Genomic DNA, 14,601 nt, shown 5'->3' with positions numbered 1-14,601 from the left:
AAAAGATATGCTGCTCAGAGACTGCTATACCAGGGAAAAAAACAGACTTAGAACAGATACGCAAGCCTACTATGGATAGCTTACACGTTTCCCCTACCATCAACCTGCAGACTTTGCAAATAAATACAGAGAATCTTGAAAAGTAGGTGCATCAGGCCAAAAACCCGGACAACCAATTAACAGAAAATAAGCATGCAATCTGAATACAGAACAGCACATAACTTTTCATAGTTTCCTACTTCCAATAGGACTGTGGGATTCTACTCAGAAAAACATTTCTAAAAGACAGAGGGCCAGATTTACGAAAGCTTGCATGGAGTGCAAGAAGAGTGTAGGAGCTCACGGAGGCAATATGTCTGCCGTGCAATCCAGGTACAGCCAGCAGGGGTGTGCACGAGAGCTGCTAAAGCTACTCTTGCACGGACAGCATCATGGTATGCAAATTACCTCATTTGCTGCTGAAAGCTATGCAAATGAGGTAAATTTGCAATCCAGGAAACACTAACCTGTCCGTGGAAGATTAGTGTTATCTGCAGAAATGTACTCCATTGGTAACGGAGTACCGTTCTGCAAATAGCTAAACGGAGCTATGACAGCTCCAAATAAAGGATGCATACAGTTGAGGAAGAATGCCAATGGCCAATATAATGCCATTGGCATTTATAAATGTTTAAAATTATTAAAATCTAACTTTTTTTTTCCCCCGCTATCCGATGTTTAAGCATAGCGCAGCACCACACAAACATGCTGCACTTTAAAAAACAAGAAAATAATTTAAAAATAGCCAAAAATAGCCATTTTCACTAAAAAGCTTATCCTGCCATGCAGGTGAATGGCAGGCTGAAGACAACATGGCCACTGAGTAGTGGTTGCTAAGGGGGGGAAGCTCAGTGTTAGAGATGTAACCATGCATTAGTAGGCAATCCTATGCAAATGAGGATAAGGATAGTGAATCCCAATTTTCCCCAGCATGTGAGCCATGTCCCAAGAGTGTAAGTGTAGGAGTAGGTGAGTAGTAGAGTAGAATATAGGTAACATTATGAGAGTGTGTGTCAAAAAGGCTGTAAGCTTATTGGAGCACAGTGTCTTGTGTTTGCCCTGAGTTGCTCAGGATTGCAAGAGGCGTGTCTACAGTTGTCCTTTTTGAATACCGGAAACCAAAGGTGTATGCCACGAATATATCTGAAATTTCTTGCAAACGTGCACACAGCATGTGCGCGCGCGTGGGCTCGTGTGCGCTCATTTGCACGGCGCTGCCCTGGGTGGAAACAGAAAGGGAAAAGGAAGGAAAAGAAGTAGTAGGAAGTTAACCAAGGAGTACTAGCAGAGCTGCCAGGTGAAATATGTCGGAATCAGCCAATTACACAGGCAGCAGACTAGCCCAGCCCAGCCCAGCACTTTAAACTCTGCAAACAACATTCTTCCCTGTTTTTTCCAAAGAGCTCTGCAACACTGCAGTATACAAAGAGGGAAAGCTTAAAAAAACTTTAAAATCAGACAAAATGTTACGGTCTGCTCTTGCCATCATAAACCAACATGTGCAAGGTGCTGAGGGTGGTGATATTGTGAATGCTGCTGAGCAACCCACAGTGAGGAGACGGAGAAGAGTGTACAGACCCAGGGTAACCTACCAGGGGCTACATAAGCTGGAGATAGTGGAGCACTATAGGGTGGACAGAGACCTCCTGCAGCAAATTGTTGAGCTGTGCTGGCCACGCCTCACACACAGAACCAACAGAGGGAAACCCATCCTAGTGGATACCAAGGTATATGTTGGCCTAAGAATACTAGCTACAGGCTCCTTCCAGAGACCAACTGGTGATATGATGGGGATTTCACAGGCATCAGCATCCAGGGTACTGCACCAGTTCCTGGATGCCATCTCAGCACATGTCGGTGAGCACGTATGTTTCCCCAATTCCCGTGAGGCATTGGCCAGCAATATGTGTCTTTTCCACCAAATAGCGGAATACCCTGAGGTAGTGGGTGCAATAGACTGCACGCACATACACATCAAAGCACCACCCGGTGAGCGGGGTAGGGTCTACATCAACCGCAAGGGCTTCCCCTCCATCAACTGCCAGGTCGTGTGCAATGCCCAGTGCATAATAATGAATGTGTGTGCTGGTCGCCCTTGAAGTTATCACGATTCCCACATCTGGCATCTGTCGCAGCTGTACCAGAGATTTGCCAATGGGGACATCCCTGATGGTCACCTAGTGGGGGATGCTGGATACCCACTGGAGCCATGGCTGATGACACCCATCAGGAATGCGCACACACCTGAACAAGAACTCCATAATGAGGCACACGCACAAACAAGAAACATAATTGAGCATGTGTTTGGGATGCTCAAGTCATGGTTCCGGTGCCTGGACACATCTGGTGGAGCCTTGCAGTACTCACCAACTACATGTACCCAAATTGTCATGGTATGTGCCATGCTACACAATATGATCCTACAGATACAGCTCTAGCAGGAACAACATGGGGCAGGGCCAAACAGCCCCCCACTGTTGCCAAGGCCTGCACAGGCACAGCGTGACTCGGAGGAGGAACAACCTGAGCCTGCCCCAGTAGGCAGAAGGAGGCGTGCCCAGTATGCCCTGGCCTTGGCAAAGAGGCAACGCATAGCACATACAGTGACTCAGTAGGGACCCTGGAAATGACTCCTCTCTCTGACTCGCACATACAGTAAAAGGGATGCCTAACTTGACACTACCTGTTTTCAAACATGTATAGATTGTGTAATATCTGCATCCGACATAGGCAGCCCTGCAGCCACTCCTGAGGCATGAGTCCCTATTTTAAGCAATATAAAGCACTAATAAGCAAATTTTACCAGTATTGAGCATATTTAAATACAATTGCGCGTAACTGCACACCACACTAACCAGGGCAACGTCAGGCAACGTTGGGGAACGTTGGGCAATGTTGGGCAAAGTCGGGTAAACACGTTCACATCTGCTTTACTGTTCCTTAACCAGTCAGGTCTGCCCAGCAGGAAAATAAAAAGCAGTGACAGGGCTCGAACTCAGGATACTGTGCACTATAGTCACAGTACTGAACCACTAAGCCATGACAGCATTTCACTGGCATACACACAACTTAAGTCACTCACACATACCTAACAGTCACAGCCAGCAGGACAATTGTAGACAAATGCAAACACAAACAAATGCTGTATCATGCCCTCTGAAGAGGCATATGAGTAACCTATCCCCAGGCCTATGCAGACAGATAACAGCAGGTCAGGCAGTGTGATGTGGCTTGGGTAGGCTATGAAGTCACAAACTAATATGAGTGTAATTGGAAGCTAAGGTCTGTAGTACAGTGGTATGCCTCAAGTCAGTACGATAGGCAACAGTACAGACTGAAATGGAGTACCTGACATAGCAGTGCAGGCCTAGCAAATGTGTATAAGTGTCAGGTGTACCCCTCATCCTATGTACACCCACAGTAACAATCAGGTGTGCCCCCCGGGTAGAAATGTACAAATAATAGCTTGTCCCCCCTGTATGTAGAAATGTTGATAAGTCTATGCAAATTGACTCATGGAAGCCCTGCAGGCACAGCTTGCTTCCTGTCAATGTACAACACAAAGGTGAGTCCTGAAGTAAAAAATAACTTTTTTTTTTTCACACACATATAGTATATATGCCCATAGTGGGCATGCTCACACACACAAACAAATTTAGCAAATTTCAGTCAGCAACATACTGAAAGGTCATACTGGGCATGCTCACACACTTAGGCCATGTCTGAGTACAGCAGTGGGCCACACATATCTGGCCGTTGCAGTTCTTACTCCAGACACTTATCACTATTCATAGGTTCATAGGTAGGTACTAGGCTATTGGCCCTGGGGCCTAAACAAGCCCAGCCAAAAAGGTACTCTGGTTTTTGCCACCCAAGAAAATTATTTTCCTGTGCCACTGTCGAGCAGAGCCACAGAGGTGATCCCTGAGGTGAATTTTCTATTTCCCATCCAATCATCAAGATTTTTCTTGAAGAGTGCTAATGAGGAGCTTTGTTTGATATAGATAGGTAGTTTATTCCAGAGTATGGGAAGTCTCTGGGACAGGAATCTATACCTCCAGCATGTTCTGTTTATTGTGGTGACAAGGTTTAGGTCCCTAGAGCGTGTAGCTCAGAGAGATTGGGATTTCTTTAAGTGGAGCATGTCCAACAGCTCTGTAGCTTTGTATGTTAGGCAGAGATCGCCTCTGAGTAGGCAATATGTGACAGAGTAAAGCTGGAGTTTTTTGAGACGGTCTGCATAGGGCATCTGTTTGAGGCTGGTAATCCTATTTGTGAGGTATTTCTGCGGCCTTTCCAGTTGTTGTAGATGTCTTGTGAGGTACATACCAAAAGGGGTGTTGTACTCTATAATGGGTCTAATGAGTGATGAGTAGAGGGGAACAATGACCTCTTTTTTCCTGGATGAGAAACCTTTTGTGATGAGGTGTGCCACGTAGAAGGATTTCCTAACTACTGTGGCAATGTGATTTTCAAAGGAGAGACTACTGTCCACCTGTGTCCCAAGGTCTCTTATCACACTTTCGGTGTTAAGTATACTACTGCCTATGTTGTAGTTCATGGGTACAGAGTTTTTACCAAAGGGGATGACAATGCACTTTTTGGCATTGAACTTGAGGCCATGGCTTTGACACCAGGCATCTGTCTCAGTGAGGCCCTTTTGTTGGATGTCCACATCAATAGGAGTTTCAATTATGGCTCCTAGTTTGCAGTCATCTGCGAACTTCATTAGCCAAAGACCTTCTGTGTTAGCCTGTACTTCAGAGAAGTAGATACCAAACAGGAGAGGACCCAGGACTGAACCCTGTGGTACTCCACTTGTCACTGGTCTGAAGTCAGATTTGGAGTCTGCTACTTTCACAGTGTAGGTTCTGTCAGTGAGCCAGTTGGCAACCCATCTTGTGACATAGGGATTTATACCTAGTTTAGTGAGTTTATCTATAATTCCAGAGTGGGGGATGGTGTTGAAAGCCTTGGCAAGATCTAGATAGGTTGTGTGAACCACCTTACCCTTGTCACCAATCCTGCCTTGCGCACACAGTGATATGAAAACAGACCCATATAATATATTGGACCCCTGTCATAATCAAACTATGTACTACAAGTACTTAAGTTGTTCAATGAAAGTGAAAATGCAAAGAAGATCAATAAATCTCTGATCAGTATCATCAAGAAACAAGGAGCACTCCTAACATTATCTAAGCCATGTTCTGGCAAAAATATTGCCAGAGTCCATAGAGAACCATGAAGCTTTCTTTCGCTATGTCATAAATATCAATGTAAACTCATATATGTTCTGAGTCAGTGCAAACTGTAAATGAATACATGTACATGACTGACATTGCCAACATCTTGTCAGACAGGTTTATACATATTTACCCCCCTCTCACTGACAAAAGGGCCCATTACCAAACCTGAAGATTGTGAAAACCCAGAAATCACATATACAATGGTTAAACAGCTCTATCCAAACCTAAAAACATGGCGTCTATGGGATGACATGGTTTCCCTGGCTGTGTCATATGTGAACTCCAAAACAAACAGACCCTGCACCTGAACAGTCTGTTGAGACTCACCCTCTGTACAGGATATGAAACTGTTGAATGGGTTACAGCAATGTTTGGCGCATTCCACAAGTGTCGGTGCACAACAGAACATGGGAACTATAGCCTAAAAAGCCTGATCTGCAAGGCCATGGAGTCCATCATTATGGAACTCATAAACATAGCTATTGGGACCCTACAAACACCCAACCCTACCCATTGTGGTTTGGTCAGGGGCAGATCATGGTTCCTAAACCTGCTAGATATTTTTCAAGGCAGTCACCCAGGACATACATCAATGAAATGAGCTTCACATGGCCTACATAGACCTTGAAAAGCCCGTTTCCAACATCCCACACACATGTCGTATACAAAATCAATAACCTGTGCATAAACATGTATGTCATCCGATGGATTGCCAACTGGGGCACAGATAGATCCCACAAGGTAAGAATTGTGGTCTCCTGTTCAAGCTGGTAACAACTGCTGTCCCCCATGGCTCAGTCCTGGGACCCCTCCTGTCTGGTGTATACTTTTCAGAAATACAGTCAAACACACGAGGGCTATGTTTAGCAAAGTTTGTGGATAACTGCAAAAAGGTTGTCATAATCGATGTTTGGGACAACAGAGACATCCTTAAAAAGGGTCTCAGTCAGACATATGTGGTGTCAAAATTATGGCCTCGAGCTACAGTCATACAAATACCACATAGGTGCCAACACCCTAAATATGGAGGTAATAATAAGGGATCTATGGACACATGTGGATAGTCATCTCTACTTCCAGAAACACATTCACAAAGTGGTTGGAAAATCATGCTATGTGTTCCCACAAATTGCCAAGGTCTTTGCATGTAGGTCAAAGGAGGTTCCCTCTACTCATCAGTCATCAGACCCATCAGAGAGTATCACGGCACACTTGCGATGAATCTGACTAGGCACCTTCAGCAGCTGGAAAGACCACTGAAGTACTTCAACAAGTGGATTACTGGCCTCAAACAGTTGCCCCATGCAACAAGACTGAATTTAACTCAATCTGTACTCTGTTGCATACTGTTTACTCAGGTGATCTCTGCCCAACAGACAGGTCCATGTCCAGTGCAGAACTGATGTACACGCGCTATCTGAAGTAAACCCAAGCTCACTGTGCCACATGCTCTTGGGATATCATCATCACAACAATAAATAGAACATGTTGGAGTGATATATTACTAACTCATAGACTTCCCTTGCTTTGGAACAGGCTCCCAACCTACATTAAGCTGAGTCCCTAACCAACACTCTTCCAGAGGAGCCTTGATGAGTGTATGTGAAACTGAACTGTCACACCATGGATCACTTCATCAGCTCTAAACGCAGAGGCCTAGGGAACTAGCCCCATGTGTGGTGATAGCTGCACACTCTGGCCATACTAATATATGCCTTCAGGCAGATAGCCTATTACCTACATATGTGCCTATATATATATATATATATGTAGGAGGAACACAGTATAATAAGCCAAAGGTGGATGGGCAGAGATGTGTGTAACAGGGTGACCATGACAAGGAGCCATCCAGGACTGTCCCACCCAGCACACATCCCAATGGCACAAAAGTCATGAGGTGCACATCTCACCCACTGTACATAACAGCCACCAGTATCTGTAAGCATTACAGTGTATGTGGTCCATGTGCCTGCTGTACAACATGACTGTACAATGAAGTACACATCTACTATCTGTAGACATGTACCTGTCACATAGGTTCATAGGTATGTAGTAGACTATCTTTACGAAGGCATATATTAGCCTAGGCAAGTTGTGCAGCTTTCACCACCCCATTGGGTAGTCTCCCAAGCCCTAGTTCTAATAGTTAGTACCCTAAGCCCCTTTCTAGTGGGGCTGCTGATGTGATGCCTGGCGTGAATTGTCTGTTTCCCATCCACTCATCAAGGTTCCTATTGAAGAATGTCAGCGAGGGGCTCTGTCTGATGTACATTGGGACTCTGTTCCACAGTAAGGCAAGTGTCTGGGATGGTACTCTATCCCACCAGCATGTTGTATTCATTGTTGTGATGAGGTTCATATCCCTGGAGTGTGTAGTGCGACTCAATTTTGTTATCCATAGTTATGTGTTGGACATGGCTCTGTATGTTAGGCAGAGTGTGCCTCTGAGTAGGTGGTACGCAACAGAGAACAGATTTAGTTTTACCAGTTGTGTTGCATAACACAACTGTTTGAGGCCAGTAATCCTCTTGGTGAGGTACCTCTGTGGTCTCTACAGCTGCTGGATATGCTTAGTTGCGTACATCCAAAATGGTGCATTGTACTCAATGATGGGTCTGATGACTTAAGAGTAGAGGGCCATCACTACCTTTTTTGATCCTGATGCAAACCCTTTGTTGATTAGGTGGGCCACATAAGATTTCCCAATCACATTGGCAACATGGTTGTCAAATGAAAGATGACTATCTACTTGTGTCCCCAGATCCCTTATTACCTTGTCAGTTTTAAGGGGATAACACCTATGTGGTAGTTTGTGGGTACTTTGTTTTCACCAAAGGGAATTACTATGCATTCTTCCACATTGAGCTTGAGGCCATGATTTTGACACAACACATCTGAATCATACAGTCCCTTCTGGAGAATATTAGTGTCATCCGGGGAATCTATTACGGCAAACACTTTACAGTTCCCAGCAAATTTAGTTAACCACAACCCTCCTGTGTTGGCATGTACTTCTGAGAAGTCTATACCAAACAGGAGGGACCCCAGGACTGAACCCTAGGGGACACCAGTTGTTACCGGTGTAGAGTCTGACATGTAGCCAGCAACTCTTAATTTGTTGGATCTATCTGTGAGTCAGTTTGCAATCCATCTTTTGAAGTATGGATTCATGCCCAGGTTGGTGAGTTCATCTATGATACCTGACTGGGGAATGGTGTCAAAGGCCTTAGCGAGGTATAGGTAGGCTGTGTGGAGCTCATTTCAGTCATCTGTAGCCTGGGTAACTGTCTCAAAGAAATCCACCCAGTTCAGGAAGCGTGAGCTGCATTTGATGAAGCCAAACTGGGTGTGCTCAACTATGTGAAGGTTCCCAATGTCTTTATTGTTGACTTCCAGTATGATTGGCTCCATTGCCTTGCAGATCAGACTCATCAGGTTCATAGAGCATGAATGCCAAGGGTCTTTTTTGGCCCCATCCCTGTGGAGTGGGAAGAACGTTGCTGTGCAACATTCTATGAGTACATATCTTATAGAGAGCATGTAGAAAGAGGTGTAGGTATCCTTGATGAATATGGATACATCCCCACCCTATGTGCTATGATCCAGGTTCTGATGCTGGAAGGTATGGAATGAGTAGTATCCTGGTACTGCTGGTGTGCTCTCTGGAGCCTTGAACTAGGTTTCTGTTACTGCACAGATATCAATATTCTCCATACTGAGAAGTGCCTCGAGTGTGTGCATCTGGAGACTGAGACTTCTGGCAATGAATAGCATTTAGCTCACTTTGTGGTTATTTGTGTTGGTTATGGGGTTTGGTTTGTCCTGAGTGACCGGTGTTCCACACCTGAAGTCAATGCCTCATTGATCCGATCTGACCATAAGCAAATTACCCTACATATCCACATTCTGCCCCCACCCCCTATTAAGGAAACCATGTTAAAAATATCTCCAAAGACAACTTCATGATTCTTAAGACAGAAGTGGTGAACTTCAGGACACCCATGCAGATGGACAATACAGTTATGACTACTGAATCCTACACAATTGCACTTTATAAGCACTTACATGAGTGCATGGATCGTGCTATCCAAACAGAACCAAGATGCTATCCTCCAAGAAAAGGAATTCAATCTGGTGGTCCTCTGCCATAAACAAACTGCACAAAGAAGGAAGAAACTGTTGTAAAAGAGGGTAAAACCCATGAGTGGAGAAGCTCCCTGGTCAGCCTCAGTAAAAAGCTGCAATCCCCAATAAAATCCTCCAAAGCTAGTTTCAAAAACAAAATCGCCACTGATTCTAAAGACAACCATAAAGAATTCTATAGCTATGTCAAGAATCACAATGGCAACACTCAGATCTGCTCTGAGTTATAGCACAATGGCACTAAATGTACAGACCCAACTGATATTGCCAACATCCTGGCAGATAGAATCAGTGCTAACTTTACCCCCCCTCTCATCCATGAAAGAGCCTATCTCTATACTGGAAGAATGCAAAGTTGCTGTCATCATGGCTGTACAGGTAAAAACCACTATCCAAAGCCAAGGAACACAGCATCCATGGGACCAGATAACATCCTAGCCTGCGTTCTACACGAACTACAGAATGAACTGGCACCACACCTAAGTACCATGTTCAATCATAGCCTCACCTCAGGCTTTGTGCCTGCTGAATGGCGCACAGCGACGGTTATCCCACTACACAAGGGGGGAACCACCACGGACCCCAGGAACTAGCGCCCCATTAGCCTGATGAGCCTGGTCTGCAAGACCATGGAACATATCATCATGGAACTTATAAATAAAGACATTGGCAATCTCCACACTCTGGACCACAACCATTTCGGGTTTGTAAAAGGCAGATCATGTCTCCTAAACCTGATAGACTTCTTCGAAGCAGTCACCAAAACCATAGACAAGGGTAAGGTGGTTCACACAGCCTATCTAGATCTTGCCAAGGCTTTCGACACCATCTCCCATTCTGGAATTATAGATAAACTCACTAAACTAGGTATAAATCCCTATGTCACAAGATGGGTTGCCAACTGGCTCACTGACAGAACCCACACTGTGAAAGTAGCAGACTCCAAATTCGACTTCAGACCAGTGACAAGTGGAGTACCACAGGGTTCAGTTCTGTGTCCTGTCCTGTTTGGTATCTACTTCCCTGAAGTACAGGCTAACACAGAAGGTCTTTGGCTAATGAAGTTCCCAGATGACTGCAAACTAGGAGCCATAATCAAAACTACTAAGAATGTGGACATCCTACAAAAGGGCCTCACTGAGACAGATGTCTGGTGTCAAAGCCATGGCCTCAAGCTCAGTGTTAAAAAGTGCATTGTCATCCCCTTTGGTAAAAACTCTGTACCCCTGAACTACAACATAGGTGGTAGTATAATTAGCACTGAAAGTGTGATAAGAGACCTTGGGAAACAGGTGGTCAGTAGACTCTCCTTTGATAATTATATCGCCACAGTAATCAGGAAATCCTTCTACATGGCACACCCCATCACAAAAGCTTTCTCATGCAGAAAAAAAGAGGTCATTGTTCCCCTCTACTCATCACTCATTAGATCCATTATAGAGTGCAATGCCCCTTTCGGTATGTACCTCACAAGACATCTACAACAATTGGAAAGCCCGCAGAAATACCTCACAAAGAGGATTAGTGGCCTCAAATACATGCCCTAGACAGACCATCTCAAAAGACTCCAGCTTTACTCTGTCGCATATCGCCTACTCAGAGGTGATCTCTGCCTAACATACAAAGCTATGTCAAACACAGAGCTGTTGGACATGCTCCACTTAAAGAAATCCAAATCTCTCCAAGCTTCGGCCCCAAAACCCGGACCGAAATACAAAAGGAGGGGGTGTATCCATTTTCATAAAGGATACCCACACCTCCAGGTTAGTGGCACAGCACGAGGCCTCGGAAATCATCCAAGTGCAACTAACAGTGGGCAAAGCTGCTTATCAGATCGTAGCCTGCTACAGATCACCTACCTTGTCTCAGGACCCTCACTCAGAATTCCTGAGAACACTGTAAAATATAAAGGTCCTACCAAACACCATGATATTAGGATATTTCAACTACCCAAACACTGACTGGGAGAATTACTCAAGTACAAACTCCTTTGCCCACTCCTTTGCCCAATGCTTCCTAGAGTTTATAAACTCAAACGCCCTGGAACAGCTGGTCACCACACCCACTAGAGGTGACAACATACTGGACCTGATCATCACCGACATGGGGGATCAGTGTTCCACATCAGAGGTAAAGCCCTCGCTGGTAAGATCAGATCATAAAGTAATCACACTGGACATCCACATCCAGACCCCACCCTCAGTCAAGGAAACCACTGGGAAAAACTTTTCAAAAGCAAACTTCACACTTCTCAAGACCGAAGTGGAAAGTTTCAAAGCCCCCTTGCTACAGGATAATGCTATCCAATCCGCAGAATCCTTTACAAGTGCATTATATGAGCATCAACAGGGATGCATGGATTGAGCCATCCCGAGTAAAACCAAGACTCACTCCTCCAAAAAGAGGAAACCAGTCTGGTGGTCCTTGGCCATAAATAAGCTGTACAACAGAAGGAGGAAACTACTACATGATAGAGCAAAATTCCAAAAAGGAAAGGCATCACTGATCATTATTAGCAAGAAACTACGATCGCTCATAAAATCATCCAAGGCTAGTTTCTAAAGACAAATTGCCAAGGAATCTAAAGATAACCACAAAGCCTTCCTTAGCTATATCAAACATTTAGGTGGCAACTCTCAGATATGCTTTGAGCTACTGCAAAATGGCAAAAAATACACTGAACCAACTGACATTGCCAACATCCTGGTGGACAAGTTTAGTGCAAACTTCACCCCCCCCTCACCCCCAAAAGGGCCTGTGTCCATCCCAGAAGAATGCAGAGCCCCAGACATCATGGACATGCAGGTAAAAACAGCCCTCTCCAAAGCTAAGAACACAGCATCAATGGGACTGGATGGTGTCCCAGGATGCATCTTACACGAGCTCCAAAAGGAACTAAACCCTCACCTAAATTCACTGTTCAGACTCAGCCTTACCACAGGCTATGTACTCAAAGAATGGCGTACAGCAACAGTCATCCCACTCCACAAAGGTGGTGCCACAACAGAACCTGGGAACTATCGCCCTATAAGCCTGACCAGCCTGGTCTGCAAAGCTACAGAGTGAATTATCATGGAACTCATGACATTGGGAACCTCCAGACACTGGACCCTACCCAATTCGGCTTTGTTAAAGGCAGATCCTGCCTCCTAAACCTAGTTGACTTCTTTGAAACAGTTACCAAGGCCATAGATGAAGGGAAAGTAGTCCACACAGCCTACCTGGACCTCACTAAGGCCTTCAACACCATTCCCCACTCTGGCATCATAGACAAGCTTACCAGCTTGAACATTAACCCCTATGTCATGAGATGGGTGGCCAACTGGCACACGGATAGAACACACATGGTCAGAGTTGCGGGTGCCATGTCCGACTCTAAACCAGTCACAAGTGGCATCACATAGGTCTTGGTCCTGGGACCCCTTCTGTTCAGTATATACTTCTCTGAGGTACAGGCAAGCATGGGAGGACTATGGCTGACCAAGTTCACAGATGACTACAAACTGGGGGCCATATTCGACTCTCTGGCTGACACAGACATCCTCCAGAAGGGTCTTACAGAGACATATACCTGATGTCAAAACCATGGCCTCAAGCTGAATGCCAAAAAATGCATAGTCATCCCCTTTGGAAAAAAGAAAGTGCCCACCAATTACCACATAGGTGGTAATCCACTAGGTACAGAAAATGTAATTAGGGACCTGGGGACCCAGGTAGATAATAACCTCTCCTTTGATTAGATATTCCTTCTATGTAGCCCACCTAATCACGGAAGGGTTTACCTCTAGATCAAGAGCGGTCATTGTGCCCCTCTCCTCATCACTCATTAGGCCCATAATAGAGTACAATGCCCTATTTGGTATGTACCTTAATTGGCACATGCAACAGCTGGTAAGACCACAGAAGTAGCTCACCAAGAGTATCATGGGCCTCAGAGAGATGCCCTATGCAGCTTGACTAAAGAAACTCCAGCTCTACTTGGTTGCTTACTGCCTGCTCAGAGGTGATCTGTGCCTGATGTATAAGGCCATGTCCAACCCGGAATTAATGGACATGCTCCACCTCAAAAAAAAAAAAAATCTCTTAGAGCCACACACTCCAGTGAATTAAACCTCAGCAAAGCAATAAACAGGACGTGCTGGAGGGATAGATTCCCGTCCCAGAGACTTCCCTCGCTCTGGAATAGAATCCCAGTTGATGTTAGGCAGAGCCCCTCGCAGACTCTCTTCAAAGGAATCTTGACGAGTGGATGGGAAATTGTAAATTTACCCCTGGGATCACTTCAGTGGCCCTGCTAGACAGAGGCCCAGGAAACTAATTTAAAAGGAAGGTGAAAGCCAACACATGCTGGCTAGGCTTATAAATGCCCTTGGGCAGATAGCCTAGTACCTACCTATGAACCTATGAACCTACACACTCTAGGGACCTACACCTTGTCACCACAATAAACAGAACATGCCGGAGGGATAGATTCTGGTCCCAGAGACTTCACATACTCTAGAATAAACTACCTATCTATATCAAACAAAGCTCCTCATTAGCACTCTTCAAGAAAAATCTTGATGATTGGATGGGAAATAGGAAATTCACCCTGGGGATCACTTCTGTGCCTCTGCTCGACAGTGGCACAGGAAGATAAATTTCTTGGGTGGCAAAAGCCAGGGTACCTATTTGGTTGGGCTTGTATAGGCCCCAGGGCCAACAGCCTAGTACCTACCTATGAACCTATAAACCTTTGAGCCTTGCCTAAAAAAGGTAATATGGGGACAGCAAGAGGCTTGGCCAGTATTCAGAAGCATAGGGGCGACAGGTGCAAACCATCTATAGCGAAGCAACAAGGTTTGTCTATCATGTCATCACAAGCAGACAGAGACTGGATCCCCTTTGAATGACACCAGAAGCTCAGCCAATTGTTGAAGTTTATCATCTTTCTGTTGTATTGCAGTATCATGTAGGTGAAGGTAAGATGCTACTCAAGGTTTGACCCTGTGTTTGCCAGCATGTGGTGCATCAACCCATATATGATATGGTCATTGCCTATGCATACAATACACTCACAATACACCTAGTATGATAAGCCTGCTGAGGTTAGCAAATGTGAAAAAAACCTTTGTGCAGACTGTCAGCAAGTAATGTCTGTATTGCACCCTGTAACTCCATATTGCTTTCT

At 45.0% G+C, this 14,601-nt stretch overlaps 1 protein-coding gene across 1 annotated transcript in view; it reads right to left on the bottom strand.

Moving 5' to 3' along the window:
• TMEM236 (transmembrane protein 236) overlaps nucleotides 1-14,601 on the bottom strand; it is a 520,757-nt gene that overhangs the window by 118,497 nt on the left and 387,659 nt on the right. The gene's annotated exons all lie outside the window — the stretch shown is intronic.

The sequence above is a fragment of the Protopterus annectens genome, chromosome 3.part1 (genome assembly GCF_019279795.1).
Source record: "Protopterus annectens isolate FY-2018-M chromosome 3.part1, PAN1.0, whole genome shotgun sequence".
Classification (NCBI taxonomy): Eukaryota; Metazoa; Chordata; order Ceratodontiformes; family Protopteridae; genus Protopterus; species Protopterus annectens.
The sequence above is the reverse complement of the archived record's forward strand: the minus strand, read 5'-3'. Positions and strand labels throughout refer to the sequence as shown.